Below are 16378 nucleotides of genomic sequence, written 5' to 3'. Positions count from 1 at the left end.
CAAATATGTGTTGTATACTGTACTATATATACAGTACTGTGCAAAAGTTTTAGGCAGGTGTGAAAAAATGCTGTAAAGTAAGAATGCTTTCAAAAATAGACATGTTAATAGATTATATTTATCAACTAACAAAATGCAAAGTGAGTGAACAGAAGAAAAATCTAAAGCAAATCCATATTTGGTGTGACCACCCTTTGCCTTCTAAACAGCATCAATTCTTTTAGGTACACCTGCACACAGTTTTTGAAGGAACTCGGCAGGTAGGTTGGCCCAAACATGTTGGAGAACTAACCACAGTTCTTCTGTGGATTTAGGCAGCCTCAGTTGCTTCTCTTCATGTGATCCCAGACAGACTTGATGATGTTGAGATCAGGGCTCTGTGGGGGCCATACCATCACATCCAGGAGTCCTTGTTCTTCTTTACGCTGAAGATAGTTCTTAATGACTTTCGCTGTATGTTTGGGGTCGTTGTCATGCTGCAGAATAAATTTGGGGCCAATCAGATGCCTCCCTGATGGTATTGCATGATGGATAAGTATCTGCCTGTACTTCTCAGCATTGAGGAAACCATTAATTCTGACCAAATCCCCAACTCCATTTGCAGAAATGCAGCCCCAGACTTGCAAGGAACCTCCACCATGCTTCACTGTTGCCTGCAGACACTCGTTCGTGTACCGCTGTCCAGCCCTTCGGCGAACAAACTGCCTTCTGCTATAGCCAAATATTTCAAATTTTGACTCATCAGTCCAGAGCACCTGCTGCCATTTTTCTGCACCCCAGTTCCTGTGTTTTTGTGCATAGTTGAGTCGCTTGGCCTTGTTTCCACGTCGGAGGTATGGGTTTTTGGCCGCAAGTCTTCCATGAAGGCCACTTCTGACCAGACTTCTCTGGACAGTAGATGGGTGTACTAGGGTCTCGCTGTTTTCTGCCAATTCTGAGCTGATGGCGCTGCTGGACATCTTCTGATTGCGAAGGGAAGTGTTTTTCATCTGCTGCAGTAAGTTTCCTTGGCTGACCACTGCGTCTACGGTCCTCAACGTTGCCCGTTTCTTGGTACTTCTTCAAAAGAGCTTCAACAGCACATCTGGAAACCCCTGTCTGCATTGAAATTTCTGCCTGGGAGAGAGTGGCTGTTCCTCACCCAGTTTTATTCCTCCTACACAGCTGTTTCTGTTACAGTTAATGATTGTGTTTCAAACTACTTATTGCATTGATGATCATTAGCACCTGTTTGGTATAATTGTTTAATCATATACCTGACTATATGCCTACAAAATCCCTGACTTTGTGCAAATGTACCTAGAAGAATTGATGCTTGTGAAGGCAAATTGATGCTTTTGAAGGCAAAGGGTGGTCACACCAAATATGGATTTGATTTAGATTTTTCTTCTGTTCACTCACTTTACATTTAGTTAATTGATAAATATAATCTATTAATATATCTATTTTTGAAAGCATTCTTACTTTTTATGTCTTTTCATTTTTTCACACCTGCCTAAAACTTTTGCACAGTACTGTGTGTGTATATATATATATATATATATATATATATATATATATATATATATATATATATATGTGTGTGTGTGTGTGTGTGTGTGTGTATATATATATATATATATATATATGTGTGTATATATATATATATATATATATATATATATATATATATATATGAAATCCAGTTTGGCGACGGGTGTGTTTGTTTCTTCACTGAATTTAAATATAAAACATATGTTGTTACACACATGTAAAGTTAAAACATTTGTGGTATCTGATAGATCATAATCGTCGAATGTCAAAATAAAAAAAATTACCAAGGGACAATTAGACCAATCATTGATATGCAGTACTTCATCTTAAAATAATTCTGTCTTGTTTAGCTAGGCCTTTTTGTATTTATGCAAGTGCTCTATCCATTTTGTTTTGTAATAATACCTTGGTATCCCTGTCTTCTTTTCAGGTTGGTGTTACCACACACCAACACTCAAAAAGAGAAAATGGTCTCATTCAATCCCAATGATAAATGCCTGCATTTAATGTAAAGGTGCCTACATTTGGTTAGCTTCTTTAACTAGAAGAACAAGAAAAATGTACCAGAAAATGTGATGTTGGAGTGCTAAGGTCTTGCAGTAACAGAAGCAGAATGGAATTCCAATAATTGGATCGTCATGGCAATGTCCTTGTTTTCTGCAAAGTCTGTCCCTCTGTGTTTTCTCAGCTGTCCTTGTAACACATTTTAACTGCTAGGTTTCAGTCAACACAAACCCAGTTTCATCGGAATCTTTTTAAAACAATTGTGATCAAAAACTGCTTTTATGTACCGTTGTCTTGTCTTATGAGGAAGGTAGTTTCAAACTTAATTAACGTGTATTTCTGAGAAACCAAAAAGTAAAACTAATTCCCTTATGAATTAATCTGTTGCTCCTGCAAATTATTGGTAAGTAACGTTTGGTAGAATTTTCAGATATAGTATGTGCGATTTGACAAGGAAGCTGTGTATGCCCAGTATAGGTTTGTACCAGTGGGTTATACTGTATGTCAGAACACTGGATCAATCTGCTGGTTACACAGACCCGATTAGCACTACTCTTGGTCCTATTATCTGTGATAGGCTGGGTAGTTCTAAAATCAGTTCTACTCTGTGAAACTTGAATATAAGCCCCAAATGTATAATATTTGGTTTATATTTCAATTACAGGCCATTTTATTGGCAAATTTCAGTGTGTGGTTTTTATACTACAGTGTACACATTCGTGGTTATTTACACAGGTTAAAATGACTGTAACACACTATCAGAAAACATAAATAAATTTTAAAAAAGCATAATTGCTTACAGAACATAATCACGACGTGGGCATTGAATTTCCTAGTCAAAGTAGTCAAAATAGAATCATTTAATTGCAAATATGGACACGAGTGTTTGTTGCTGACCACTCTAATCATAATAACAGCCACCTCTTTATCCAGTTCTAAATTTGCAGAAAGCATCAGAGAGGTGAGGGAAGGAGAAGAAACACAAATAGAACATCAACATTACAATAACACTTGCAGCACGGCAACAGAGCTTTGAAGTACATAGCTTTTTCACACGTTTTGTTGGTTTCCATGAAACCCATCAGCCTGTATAATGAGGCATATGAGCAGTGAATAGGCCCCAGCTGCAAATATAAAAAAAACAAAGGCCAGGGTTCTATTGATTTTAATTGCATGTTGTAATTAAAAGGGCGCCCACACTGAACCTCTGCATGCCCAAGAGCCTGAAATGATTTCACAAATATTGTTTATTTTTGCTCCATCCATATTGATTATATGGCTCATTGCAAGCTGCCTCACCTGGTCTTTCACAAGAAAGCTCTTTAGAGCTTATTAACATGCTGGCCACAAGATCTGTGGGCCCTGTTCACTAAACTCATAGTGATTATTTGCTCCATATTTAAAAAAACTCAAATCCTTATTAGGTCACAAGTATTGCATGAGGATAATATTAACATCAAACGTACAACAAATGTGAGGCTACCTCATTTGTTTAGAAACCAATTAGTATGCCATAAAGACATTCTTATTTAAATGTTTGTTTAAAATGTTTCTTTTTAGTTTTTAGAATGGATGTATTTGACACCTAAACTAAAAACTTGAACCACAATGACTAGCACTGATCAGAGCTGCTGGTGGTCTGGTTTTCAGGTGATCATGCTGGTTCAGGAGACTTAGTGCTGTATGAGGAGCTGGTCTAAGAAAGTAGGTCCATTACAAATCATTTCAGCTGTCTGCTTGTCTACACTGTTTGAGGTAACCCTTATAGAAACCTTGCCCGCTGGGTGCCCAGTTAAAGGCCAGTAAATATGTTTCATATATATAAAATATGAATAAAATACAAATTATAATCATATCAAGAAAAGATGGATGGGGGGGGGGGTCATATTTTATTGGACTGGATTGTATAAAATGATCTGCTGTTATGTAGTGTAGGTGTAAGTATGGTGAATTGGGTAGGCTGGCAGGTAGGGGCTTCTTGACGTCAACAGCCCTCACTGGAAATTGCAGGGGTTAAAGGATCAACCAGGGAGGGTGATCATAGCGTCATGAAGGTACTTGCCACATTTAAAAAAAAAAAAAAAAAAAAATTATATATATATATACACTTACTGTGTATTTAAAAAAAAAATAATCCAGATATACTACTGATAATGTAATGATTAATGAAAAGACACCTTCATATACATGTGTTTCTCTCCTTCCAGCAAAGAGAGAAAATCCTTTTTCAGGAGGTTTTCACGAAGTATTGATATTGAACTATACTGCGTACCATGACTGTCTAAAGAAGATCAATGACTGGTTAACACTGAACCTAGAAACACGAAGAAAAAAAAAAAGCTGAATGCAACTTAGGCAGCACTTTAACTTGTAATGCATATGTAATTTGCAATGCGCTAGTCATCAGTATATTCTTAAAAAAAAAAAAAAAAAAAAACATGTTCAAACAAAGGCATCTAATACTTTGGAAACCTGGACTCTTCAATAAGACGGCTGCAACCACAGTCAAACTTCTGAGTCGTTTCAATAAAAATAAAACGAGAATTGGCTGTCCGTGTTGCTATAGCTACACTGAACCGTGCGTCTGTTAAGTTCCACCCTCAACACTGACCTGCACATTTCTATAGACAGACGGACGCTGCACTGTTTATTTTCCACCTGTTTACTCCTAAGGGGCAAAACTGTGAGAAGAGGATTAACCCAGTTTTTCTTTTCACATGAGATCAGCCAGCGACCAATCGTTCTCCGTCCAGCACTGGAATTCTCGGGAGAATACAACTTTTTACCAAACTTTAAAGAGGACGTTTTTCTTTTGTGAAAGAATACGTGGAGACTCTTGTGAGTTTTAAGCACACGAAATAAAGGTAAGAAACGTTGTTAGGTTCGGTGTGTGTATATCGTATCATTTTTGTAATTAGGTCAGTGTTGCATTCGTGAATGTTACTGTGAGTTCGTGACGTAGTGGATAGTTGTGTTGCTCAAGTCGACAGGATGTTTAATGTGATTTCAAATGTACACGCGTTCAATTGTAAACCTTTCATGTGTTCAGAATTAATTACAAATATGTAAATATGCAAATCATAATAATAATATAAAACGATTGGGAAGCAATGAAAACGAAACAGCTGAATTAGGATGAATATGTTCGCTTGATATAAATAAATATATAATCAATGTTTATTCATACAGTAAATGAATACGGAACATTGTTCAGGCATTACTGTCCTCCTAGACTAGTCCTTACAAAAGTTTGAATGAGTTCATCTTTGACAGTAGATGGTGTATGTTAGCTTGAAAAGCTTCATAAATACGAAAACAAGAACATGTTTTTATATACAGTGGTTTATATTTAGCGTACAGGTCAGGCATAAAATTGTAATATTAAGTACTAACAAATCAAAAAAATAAATAAATAAATTAAAAAAAAAAAAATAGCAAAATAGCAGTAGAAATATTAGTACCACTCGAAGGATGGCCACAAGAGTGTCTAGTAATGTGTTCATTCCCCTGCTTATACTGTCAGTGAATATAAAGGAATATTGATATGCCCTTTTTTAAATTGGCAGGGATAGGGTTAATTTCCCCTACCTGCCTGAGTTTATTATGTTTAGGTGGCTGGGGTTGATTAGTTGATTAGATGATTAGTTTAATTAACAATCAATCAGAGCCCAGCCACCTGACATAAAAGGAGGCCTCTGCTTCTCATTGAGGAAAGAGGAGCTGAGGAAGCAGGTTGGTGTTTGTGATTTGTGAATTCTACATCCAGTGAAGGCATTGCCCAGCCTGGAAACCTTTATTTCTGTAAGTTTGTTTTTTGTGTTTAAATCCCTTTATTTTGTCCTTGTACACTTTTATTTTGTGTTTTATTTATAATAAAAGTATATTTTTTTTTGAACTGCAGACTGTCTCTGGGCCTCTATCCACTTGCCAGCCTGTTGCAGAAAGTAAAACTTTTTTTTTCTTTTAGAAGGTGTTAGTTTCAGAGTCAACCTTTTGGGTGATTCAGTAAATGGAACATTACTTGACTGTTCCAGGAGCTGTTAGGGGTGAGATTCCATTTCTTGAGTGTTAAAATAGCTCAATGGGATTTCTCACCTGTGCCGCTTATAAAGGATATATCATGGAAATGGTATCCTCCAGCAAGTATTGGGACCATTGAGTGAATGCTGTTCAACAACGAGCTAAACATCTCTTGCCACTTAGCATCCCTGAATAGACGCGTCTTCTTCAATTGCATGCAAAAACTTTAAGTGAACGATCCCTCAGGTGTAATGGTGGTACCACAAATACTACCTATTGCCAAATCGGAACTACTGGATGGGATATTGGTTAATTTTACCTCCCAAAAAACTGACAAGAGTGATGTACCAACAATGTGGGTGTCACTGTTCCAGCAGCTCTTCCACATTTGAGTTTAAGTTTGAATAACTGGGTCCTATTCACAGATCTTTCATTTTAATTCTAAAAAAATGAACTTAGTTTTTTTTTTTTTTAATTAATAGGAATGTTTGCATGTGCAACTTCAAAAGATTATTTGCAATCACAATTGCATTGGGGTTTCAGTTTTTTTTACTCTTGCCCTATGTTGTCCTCTAGTTGCACATTAGTTACATAACCTTTTATGTGACTTTGTTGCTTTAGAAAACGTGGACCACAGTGCCTATGAAGTGTGAGAAGGCTATAACCTTGTCTTCAAAACTGAAATGCATTGCCCTGCACACAGCACACTATTCTGTATACCTCAACCCAAACACCAAAAAACGCCCACACTAATTAGTCAACATGGGCCTTGCTCAGTCTGAGAATACCAGATGAACCTTAATGTGCATCAAGGTTCAGGGAAAACTGTCCTCTGAAGGCTACACTAAGACCACTTAACCAATTTCACAGAAAATGCCTTCTGATCAGCAGAAGTGGGCTATGGTTGAATGAATCAGCTGTGGTTAGCATACATCTCTCTGGACTGTTCACACTGTGTACATATATTAGGGCAAGATTTTCAAAGCTTAAAGTTTAGGTTGTGGAATTTTAATTTGTGTGTTTGTTTTTTTTTTTTATTACTACTAAAGTGATTTGGAGAAATAGCTTTGAGATTGTAGGCTAGTGTCATAAAATACATACATTAAAAGGGAAATCAGCATAAAACATGCCTAGCTTGGCATTGTAAGTGATGCAGTACAGTGTGTATTTATGTATAGATGTGCTCCACCAGAAAAACAGAAACAATCAACACATTCTATTTTTTTTTCACAATTTATTCATATTAAGAGGAGCCATTAACATTCCGAAGATATTTGGTTGTACAGAGCATTCTGTTCTGCAGTGCTGTACCAACAGTATTTCATGTGAAGTTTGAATCTAGTGAAAATAGTATGTACGTCTTTTTACAGTGTGATTAAGGGATGAAACATGGTAAGGACATTGTTCCTCAGAATCTGAGGATCTATGGAGACACACATACAGTGGACATGTTGTACAGACGTGGAAGGAGATGTATGTACAATGTGTTACTTTATTTGTTGTGGCTTGTGATTTCTGTAAATAAAAAGGGAAATGTTTACACCCACAGTTCTCGCACAGTGTACGGTTTCTTATCTTTGCCTATTTTTGTCATGTCACAATTTTTACTCAGACTTCTTCCTTTAGTGATAAATTTATATTGTTGAAAAGAACAGAGACTTGGGTCGTTTTTCTCAAGTTTAATTGTAATAAAGGCACAGCAATTTAATTTCAAAAGCTAATTTTGCTTTGGATTCCTGTTGCTGCAGCTGAAGACAAACTGTTGAAGAAGGAATGCTTTCTGATGGATTTTTGCCAAAGACTTCATAATTGACCAGATCTAGGATTTATCCTTCTTGCAAGAGTGCAGAGCGTTTCCAGAAAGGTATTCCCACTCAGGACTGGCAAGCAGCCCCTACTGTAAAGTAAGACTTCTTAAAATCCTAAGGCTATGGATCTTGTGTGTGGATGCACTACTTCTTTTGTTTTACAAAGGTGCTACAGTGTTGGGGAGGCTGTTTATCGGCAGGAAGGCGACCCAGAGGCAGAAAGCTGCAGTTTTAGCACTGATGCACACTTTTATTGAGAAAACCAGGAACAAAAACACGGAGACAAATAAAAGGTTTTAAGAAAACAAAGCTTAAAAACAAACACTCCTTACTGTTTAGGCTGGGCAGTTGCCTTCACTGAACCATCTCTAGAGCAAAGGATTTGGTTCCCCTTACATCTGGATCTGGCAGGGGTGGAATTGTCACGACTGAAAAACATTTTTCAGCCACAGAGCTTGCCCCAGTGTACCCTTCTAGAAGAAGGGTACAGTATGCTGACAGGAGTACATGCATAAACTTGGGGAATTGCTCTAGGTGGCTACATTTCAGAGTATACCTGCCCAGTCAATGCAAATATAAATATTTGCTTTGAAAGCTGGGTCAGTTTGGTAGGTATACTGTACTCTGTACACATTACATGTAAACGAAAGTCATTTATGTTTATTTAGGAAAGGTTTGGTACATTTGGGTGCTGTACTTGGAACACATTTCACAAGAATTGCAAAGAGCTAAGAATATTTGTTTAGGAAAAAACTGGAAACTGTCTGATAATTATACTGTAGTACTCAGACAATCACCCTGTGTGAAAGAGGTTAAATAAGACAAGGAAAAAAAACAAACTAAATGACTCTTTCGGACTTAGGCAGTCATTTAGATGTTATTAATTCCTAGCTAGAAGCAAAATATCTGTAATTTAATTAGCCCGTTGTTGTAGTAACCATAGAAACACTGGTGAAAGTATTGCATTTCAGTTGTTATGTGCAATCTTTTCACATATTTTGTAAAAGAAACCCTTAATAAAAGAGCCTATAGTGCTTGCACTGTATGCATGACTGTGTGTGGGGAGAGAAGTTGCACCCCTATTATCTAGAGTGTGGATGATGATGCTGATATCGAGCTGTGATTACAGTGAGATGATTATTTGGTTGAAAATAACTGACATAATAAATGAGTAAATGTGGTTGCACTGCTGTTCATACCTGGCAGGAAGATGAAGCTCTGGGAGAAGGTGGTTTGAGTATGGCATCATTGATGACGAGTGCTTCTCCACCTGTAATTACTGAACACTTTAAATATCTGGTCTGTGGCTCCATTCCAGTTTTAATTTTAGTGAACATATCAACACAATTGTTTCAAGAACCAATTCTGAATTTAAGGACGTTTTTGGCTTGAACTAGGCTTCATATTCCCAAACAGTGGTTACTGCTGGTGATAGACTATGGTATTGTTTACCAATCAGCCCCTACTTGTGTTTGGCAAAGGCGTCGCATGCAGATTTGTGCTTGTGGCAGAGCACAGCTCTGCCCTTTAGAAATTGGCAGGGATGGGGTTAAATTCCCCTACCTGCCTGGGTTTATTATGTTCAGGTGGCTGGGGTTGATTAGCTTAATTAATGATCAATCGGTGCCCAGCCACCTGACATAAAAGGAGGCCTCTGCTTCCCATTAGGAGGAGGGAGCTGAGGAAGCAGGTTGGTGTTGGTGTTGGTGTTGGTGTTGGTGTTGGTGTTGGTGTTGGTGTTCCAGTTCCATTTTATTTTTGTGTTTATTTATAAGAAGTGTGTTTTTTTTTTGTTTTTTTTTTAACTGCAGTCTGTCTCTGGGCCTCTATCCACTCGCCAGCCTGTCACAGTGCTCTAGTGTGATTATTTGACATATCATTCCAATTTGTCTTGGCTTCCTTTGACTGTAAAAGAAGGTATGTCTGGGTTGGTTTTGATAGTCAAATACCTAAACTTATCTTGTTCTTGCTTTTGTGACTGAAAGGTCCACAGCATATTCCTTAAGATTAGAGGACAGTTTTATCAGTCGGAACTCATTTGCATGCCTGGGTTGGCTTATCCCGGTAGGGTATGCTGTAGGGGGATCATATCAACCCTGTACAGTAGTTATGTAGACCAATGTTTCAGCTAGTGCCTTGATCAGTGACTTAGTAACACCATGTACTAACTCTATCTACCTGTAAACAGAAAGATAGCCCCCTTAATACCAAAGAGTTGATTTGCTCAGCCACTACGCCACTGAAGTTTTAAAGAGCGTTTAATACCAGGGATCCATTAAGATTACTGTAGATTAACCACTTTTTTGTTGTACTCCCATTACCACGGATAAGTGGATGATGCAAACAGTAAAGGTTGATCAAATAAACCCCTCTGTTTCTTAGGTTGAAATGGTTAAGACTATTGATTTTTAATAGCGATGCTTCACAAAGATACTTATTTATTGAAATACAATTACTACATCTCATGATTCCTGGTCACCTTGTATCTATTTGACAACACCACAAAAACACTGGCACGGTTTATTGTAGACATTTCTTATAACTAAATACCAAACTTTCACTTTTCTAAATCTTTCAGGAACCGCAAGCAGATTTTTGGTACGTAGCACTGCAAAATATTTTTTCATTACAGTTCTCCTTGGAAACAAAGGCGGAGTACCAATAAATACTTTTTTTGGCCTAACACTGGCCTGTAAGTGTTGACAAAATGTCTTTTGTAGAAAATAATTAATGCTGGTCTATAGTGGTATTTCTGTATCGTTGCCTTTAACATTGCCTGACCACATTTCAAGTGCAATGCACCAAAAAAGAGCAATGATAAGCAAATGTGCTCAACCACAAATTATCAATCTACGTGTTCTTCAGTTAAGAACATAGGTTAGAAATTACTGAATTTTTCTATTTATTTATGTGTTTACTAGAAAATTCTTTAGAGATTTAAGCCTTGGTCCCATAGATTTTAGGTCGTGTGTATGCCATTCGAATTTGCTGGATTATAGAAGCAGTGAATGCTGTTACTGTTAAAGTAACAGCAGAATAGCTACAAGTCTGACTCCTGCAGCTCTGTACTGTAAGAAAGAATAAAGGGATCTGCCATATAAAGATATGAAATCTACAAAAAGCAAGTTAGAAACAGAGCTATCTCAAAGTATAGTATAAAAATATGATCTGAACAGCAATGGATCAAAATACTACTGCTTTTGAAGTCTGTATTAACCCTGCTGTTTCCCCAGTGGGCTGATTTACTGACACCCATAATATGAAAACACTAGTAATGAGAGTAGGTTGATGAAATCCGCACCGATAATCCATGACTCATTCACGTATTTTTGCATACAGTAATTTGTCAGTGTGAATGTTACATTATTACCCTTATAAAAGTTTATAACAGTAAAAGCATTCAAATGTGTAATACCACATAGTGAAAGCACGTTAAAGCCCAGAGTGGTATTGTTGAAAAAACGTCAGACCATGGTGAACTATAGTATAACCATGGGAAAACTGCAAAATTACCGTGCAAATTTAATGTGGTAAACCTTAAGGGTAAATGTGTTCAAAAGGGCCCTTTGGTGTTTATCAGATAGTTCTCCAAACAAGCATGCTTGGAATCTCCATTGTAAGTTTAACTATTCTTATATCAATCAGTTAGAAAAGCATCAATGTCTAGTCCTTCATTGATAAACGCTGAACCCAAAACAATGATAAATCAATTATTCCAGTCATCAGTGCAGCACTACCAAATACAGTAAGGATATAGTGGAAAGAGGACATCGAAGAGCAGTTTTTGTGCGGCCGTATTAAGATCTGCTGCTTTTTAGAGCTTCTGAATCCATCTGATCATGTTATTCTTAGTTGGCTTTATTTTTGCACATGTTTTGGTTAGTTTTTAATCCTTTTAGAGCTGATGTTTTCATCACGATCTTGTAATGCACAGTAACACATTTCTTAATTGCATAACCCTTTTTTTTTTTTTTAAAACCAGTATGGGGCACCTTTTGGATATCCATAGGGTAGGGTGGCTAGGGTGGTTCAACAGGAATCGTTTCATCATGATAGTTATTTCCTGTGCTGAAATAGCTTCAGAATGGCTTATCTGAGCACCTAAATTATGTAAGAGATAGTTTGATATAGATTATTTCACCTTAGCAATTACTCCTACTGCACAGAAGTTACTTCTGTTTAAACAGCTTGACAGGCAGATGTGAAACTAAAACTAGTAACTGTAATCAGCTGTTATTAATAACCCACTGTCCATCTGACACATGCTATACAAGTGATGTTATTGCTTTATTGGTGAATAATCTGTAGGTGTGTACCGGGTATGGAAAGCCTAAACAAATGTTGAGTACTAGTGCATTAACCCCAGGGATAAAAATGCAATGCAGTGTTAAAGCAATTTGCAGAACACACTCTCTCGCATGAGAAAGGGAATCCCTGACGTAGTGTTTAAACTGCAAAAGCCAAGTATGGTTCAGTCATGATGGGCAAGACAGTAGATATGACAGACTTTAATAATGGACTGAAATTCTGGCACTTAACATCCAATAATGCTTATATTCACAACAAACAGTATCAATTGGGCAATATTATCAAATCTATTAAGCTTTAAAGAAGTGTGTACTTGAGATATTAGCCCAAGTTGGTTTAAATAATGTACTAAACAAACAATTTTCACTACATGCCATGCAAAACTCCATCTTTTGCATTAAATTAAATACATGTTTTCTGTGTGAAAATTAATATTATGTGGATGTTGTAACATTTATGGAATCAAGAGATTTAGCTGGAAATTAAGTATACCTTCATTGCAAGTTTAAACTTTACCTAGTGCCAGTTTTCTAAATGTTTGTGTAACAATAACAATTTGTGTGACGTTAACAAATGAAACATTAAATTGCAATTAAAGCTCCATGGTCCGTGTTCATTTTTAAATAAAAATATAATTTGTTGGGGTCAGCTATTGCGTTATTTTGTAGTTTCATTTTCTATGCACTTGTTGACAATTCAGGTGTTATTATCAACGAGACACTTTTCAAAATGTTTGCTAAGATACATTTCTTTTACAACAGTATGGCCATAGGATGGGGAAGAATCATTTTTATATAAATGTTATATATATATATATTATATATATATATATATATATATATATATATATATATATATATATATATATATATATATATATATATATGGCCTTATAGCCTGGAATTAAAATTTTTTTTTTTTTCATTTATCTACACATCCTACCCCACAATTTCCAAGAGAAAAAAATATTCTAGAAATTTGTAGAAAATGGTTGTTCAGTTTTGTATTTTTAATATAATTTTTTTCTCAATAAAACCTTTTTTTTCCCCTTAACAGTGTGTGAGTATGGTGATTAGATAAGTGGGGAAAAAAATCCTCATTTAAATGCATGAAACTCTGAGGCACTGACACAACAAATTGTGAAAAACGTTCAAGGAGGTGTAGACTTTCTTTAGGCACTGTACCTACAACTTGATATTCTGTAAAACTGCTTTTATTTATGTTTTGTTTACAAATAAATAGTCTTTATTGCTGTGATATTGCAACAGCCATAAAACATCTAAAGTAAGTACTTACATAAAATACAGTTAAACAGCAAAGCATAACATTATTCAACCCTCTTCTAGGCTGTGACAATTTGGCCAGTGATTGTGAACAGGTGTAGAAGTGATGCAGTGTAGAAGAAATCACAAAAAATTGTAATCGGGTAGGAAATGGGGGTTTTAATTATAATCCTGGTCTGGTGACCAAAAGAAAAACCCTCCGGCAATACAGAACAATGTGTAATGCGTGGTGCCAAACAAACGGGTTTACAGTCCCAAACGATAATCGTTATCCGCCCCACAATACTAAAACATGGTCACCAGTCCAGGGTGTGTGTATTAGTGCTCTTGGTGACAGTTTGTGCAGTGCAGTTCCGGCTTGTGCTGGCCCATAAGCGACAGCTCTGGAAGGTGTTTAGCTGTCTGGTGAGTCAATAAACAAGACAATTACTAACACACAAAAACAAGCAAACACTAACGAATATTCTTAGGCAGTTACTACTGCAGCTCCTCGTCCTTCCAGGTTTATGTACACAACCCAAGCGAAGGAAAAGATTAGCGTTTCTGTGGCCCCTTTTATGCTACCCCGCATGACCCCTTGGTAAACGATTCCAGCTGCATCTATTGCTTGCAGTTGCAACCTCGTTTACCTTCCTGCTCAATACTTTCCTGCAGCAGAGTCTCGCTTTCATCCAGGCTGACCGACTTCCCGACCTCAGAAACGAACTGTCAGGCAAGCCCGTCCAGATACTTTTCCTTTCGCTATTTAAAACCCTCACAGGTCGAGAGGGAGATTTACAACTAGAACTCATTGTATTTCTGTGACATAGGCCCATACCAACACTAGCCCATGCTAACAGTTGTTGTTCTAAACTGTTATCTTCTTAGTGTTATCAGATTCTACAACCATGAATAAGCTTCATTTGAGATTCTAATTACACTACCTACATGAAAATGACTTACTCATTCAATTCAAATCATATGAAGAGAGAGCGAGAGAGAGAGAGCTAATGGATGTTCTCTTTAAAAAAACAAACTAATTATTTGAATCCCATTCAGAATGAAGTGTTACACACACACACTCCTGCAGTGTTTACATGAACACATCTTCACAATTATTTCACAAATGATAACAAAAAAAAAAAGTTTTACTTCCATTTCCAAAAAAAAAGCACAACATAATGAACTCCTTAAAAATTTGTTTGAGCACAAGAAAAGAAAAAAAAATAATTATGTTGGCATACAACCAAATGTAGATAAAACTCAGAGTTAAAGTGGGGTCTACTTTCATGTGCAAGGAAGGAGTTGCTGTAGTAATTCCCTGTAGCTTAAAGTAAAAGAACACTTTAGCACATGACAGCCTCCCAGAACTTTTAAAAAGCCAGAGCTCTGTGCATCCAGTGGCTAAAAGAGTGCCGTGTGCTCTGAGTGAATATTGAATAGAAAGGACACGGCTGCACAACCAAAGCCAGCCTTCCATGCTGTTGCACTGATTATCCCAGTCTCCCAGATCAAGAGTCGATTTCTGGGATACAAGTCAATATTTACTGCATCAGCAGACGTCAACATGCACAACATACTTCTCAGGCTTGGCCTGTTGCTGTCACCAGTAATTAATCCCGGATAGCAGGATTCAGTGACATTCCTAAAATGATCTTTATGTGAACTTACAACAACAAAAGAGGGATCCAAAAGTTTGATAACCAAGTTTACTTCTTTTTGGCATGGATTTTCTTTTTTGTCAACTTGATTCTCAGTAAATCCCTGAAACCAAAGCTTTTCTTCTTTTTGTCTGTATTTTCAAATCCTTGTGTGCTGTTTACTGTTAAATGCAAGTCATACAGAGAAAGGCATACAGTAAGCCCTTGATTCCATGATGAGGTGAAGGAAGAACACATTGTCAGAAACACAACACAGGTTTTAGCTTGGAAAATGAAACGGTTTGTTTTACAAAACTAGTAACACATTTAAGAAATCTTTAAAAAATATAATATAATATATATAATATATAATAATATATTAAAAACTGGTGATCCAAGTGTAATACACATTGGCAACAATCAGTACATTTACATGACAAAGCATTTTCGGAAAACTAATGTTTTTGGAAAACTGAATCAGAAAACTGATTTTCTTAAAACGTCACGATAGAAAATCTAATTACAATTCAACTGTATACATGGATTGAAGTTTTCAGAAAACGCAGGATATTTTCATGTGCAAAGTACTGTAGTAGCCTAAGTACAATCTGAAGACCGGACATTTCTGCTATAGAATGGAGACCAATCCAATATAGTGCTTTATCGAAGTGGCAGGTCTTAAATTCAAAGATTACTGTCCCATACCTCTATTCAGATTCCCCAAATTGTGCAATCAGCCTTTCCAACAGCTCATCCTGTCTAAATTACCAGTTTATTTTACAGACATTATCTTAAATTATCACGTCATTTTAAAGCTGAAAAACATTTGCTGCTTCAGAATGGGCTATTAGTATTAACAAATACATACAGACTTTAACAGATGTATTACTTATCCCTAACTAGACAAATAAATGCGTGCAGACTGACTACAAATTATTATTATTTTGTCTGTTTTCTAAAACCATGTGCAGGAATGAAGGTCCAAGTTTGCACATGTGCAGTACGCTATCGGAATAAGTTTTCCGAAAAGTGTGTTTACATGATACACATTTTGTTAGTTTTCAAAATTTAATCAGAAATGTCTAGGTGTTTTTTTCCGAAAACTGACTTTCGGTATATTCCGATACATTTTCCTAAAACTGTGTTTACATGACTTTTGATATCGAAATTAGTTTTCCGAAAACTTAGTTTTCTGAAAAATATCTGAATTCTTATGCTCATGTAACCGCACTGAATGTTGTTTACCTCCATTTCTGCCTGTTTGACAGTATGCACAAACATACCATACATCTAATACTACTTA

At 36.5% G+C, this 16378-nt stretch overlaps 1 protein-coding gene across 2 annotated transcripts in view; it reads left to right on the top strand.

Moving 5' to 3' along the window:
- The first annotated feature begins 4225 nt into the window (after window positions 1-4225).
- The window catches only part of LOC121320011 (EF-hand calcium-binding domain-containing protein 4B-like), a 51378-nt gene continuing 39225 nt past the window's right edge, over window positions 4226-16378 (top strand). The window contains exon 1 of one of the 2 annotated variants that reach the window (XM_041258111.1): window positions 4226-4901. The gene's annotated coding sequence lies outside the window, so the exon portion shown is untranslated. The remainder of the gene's footprint in view (window positions 4902-16378) is intronic. The other variant, XM_041258110.1, reaches the window with a different exon arrangement.

Source organism: Polyodon spathula, chromosome 8 (assembly GCF_017654505.1).
Source record: "Polyodon spathula isolate WHYD16114869_AA chromosome 8, ASM1765450v1, whole genome shotgun sequence".
Classification (NCBI taxonomy): domain Eukaryota; kingdom Metazoa; phylum Chordata; class Actinopteri; order Acipenseriformes; family Polyodontidae; genus Polyodon; species Polyodon spathula.
This window is presented reverse-complemented; position numbering and strand designations above follow the sequence as displayed.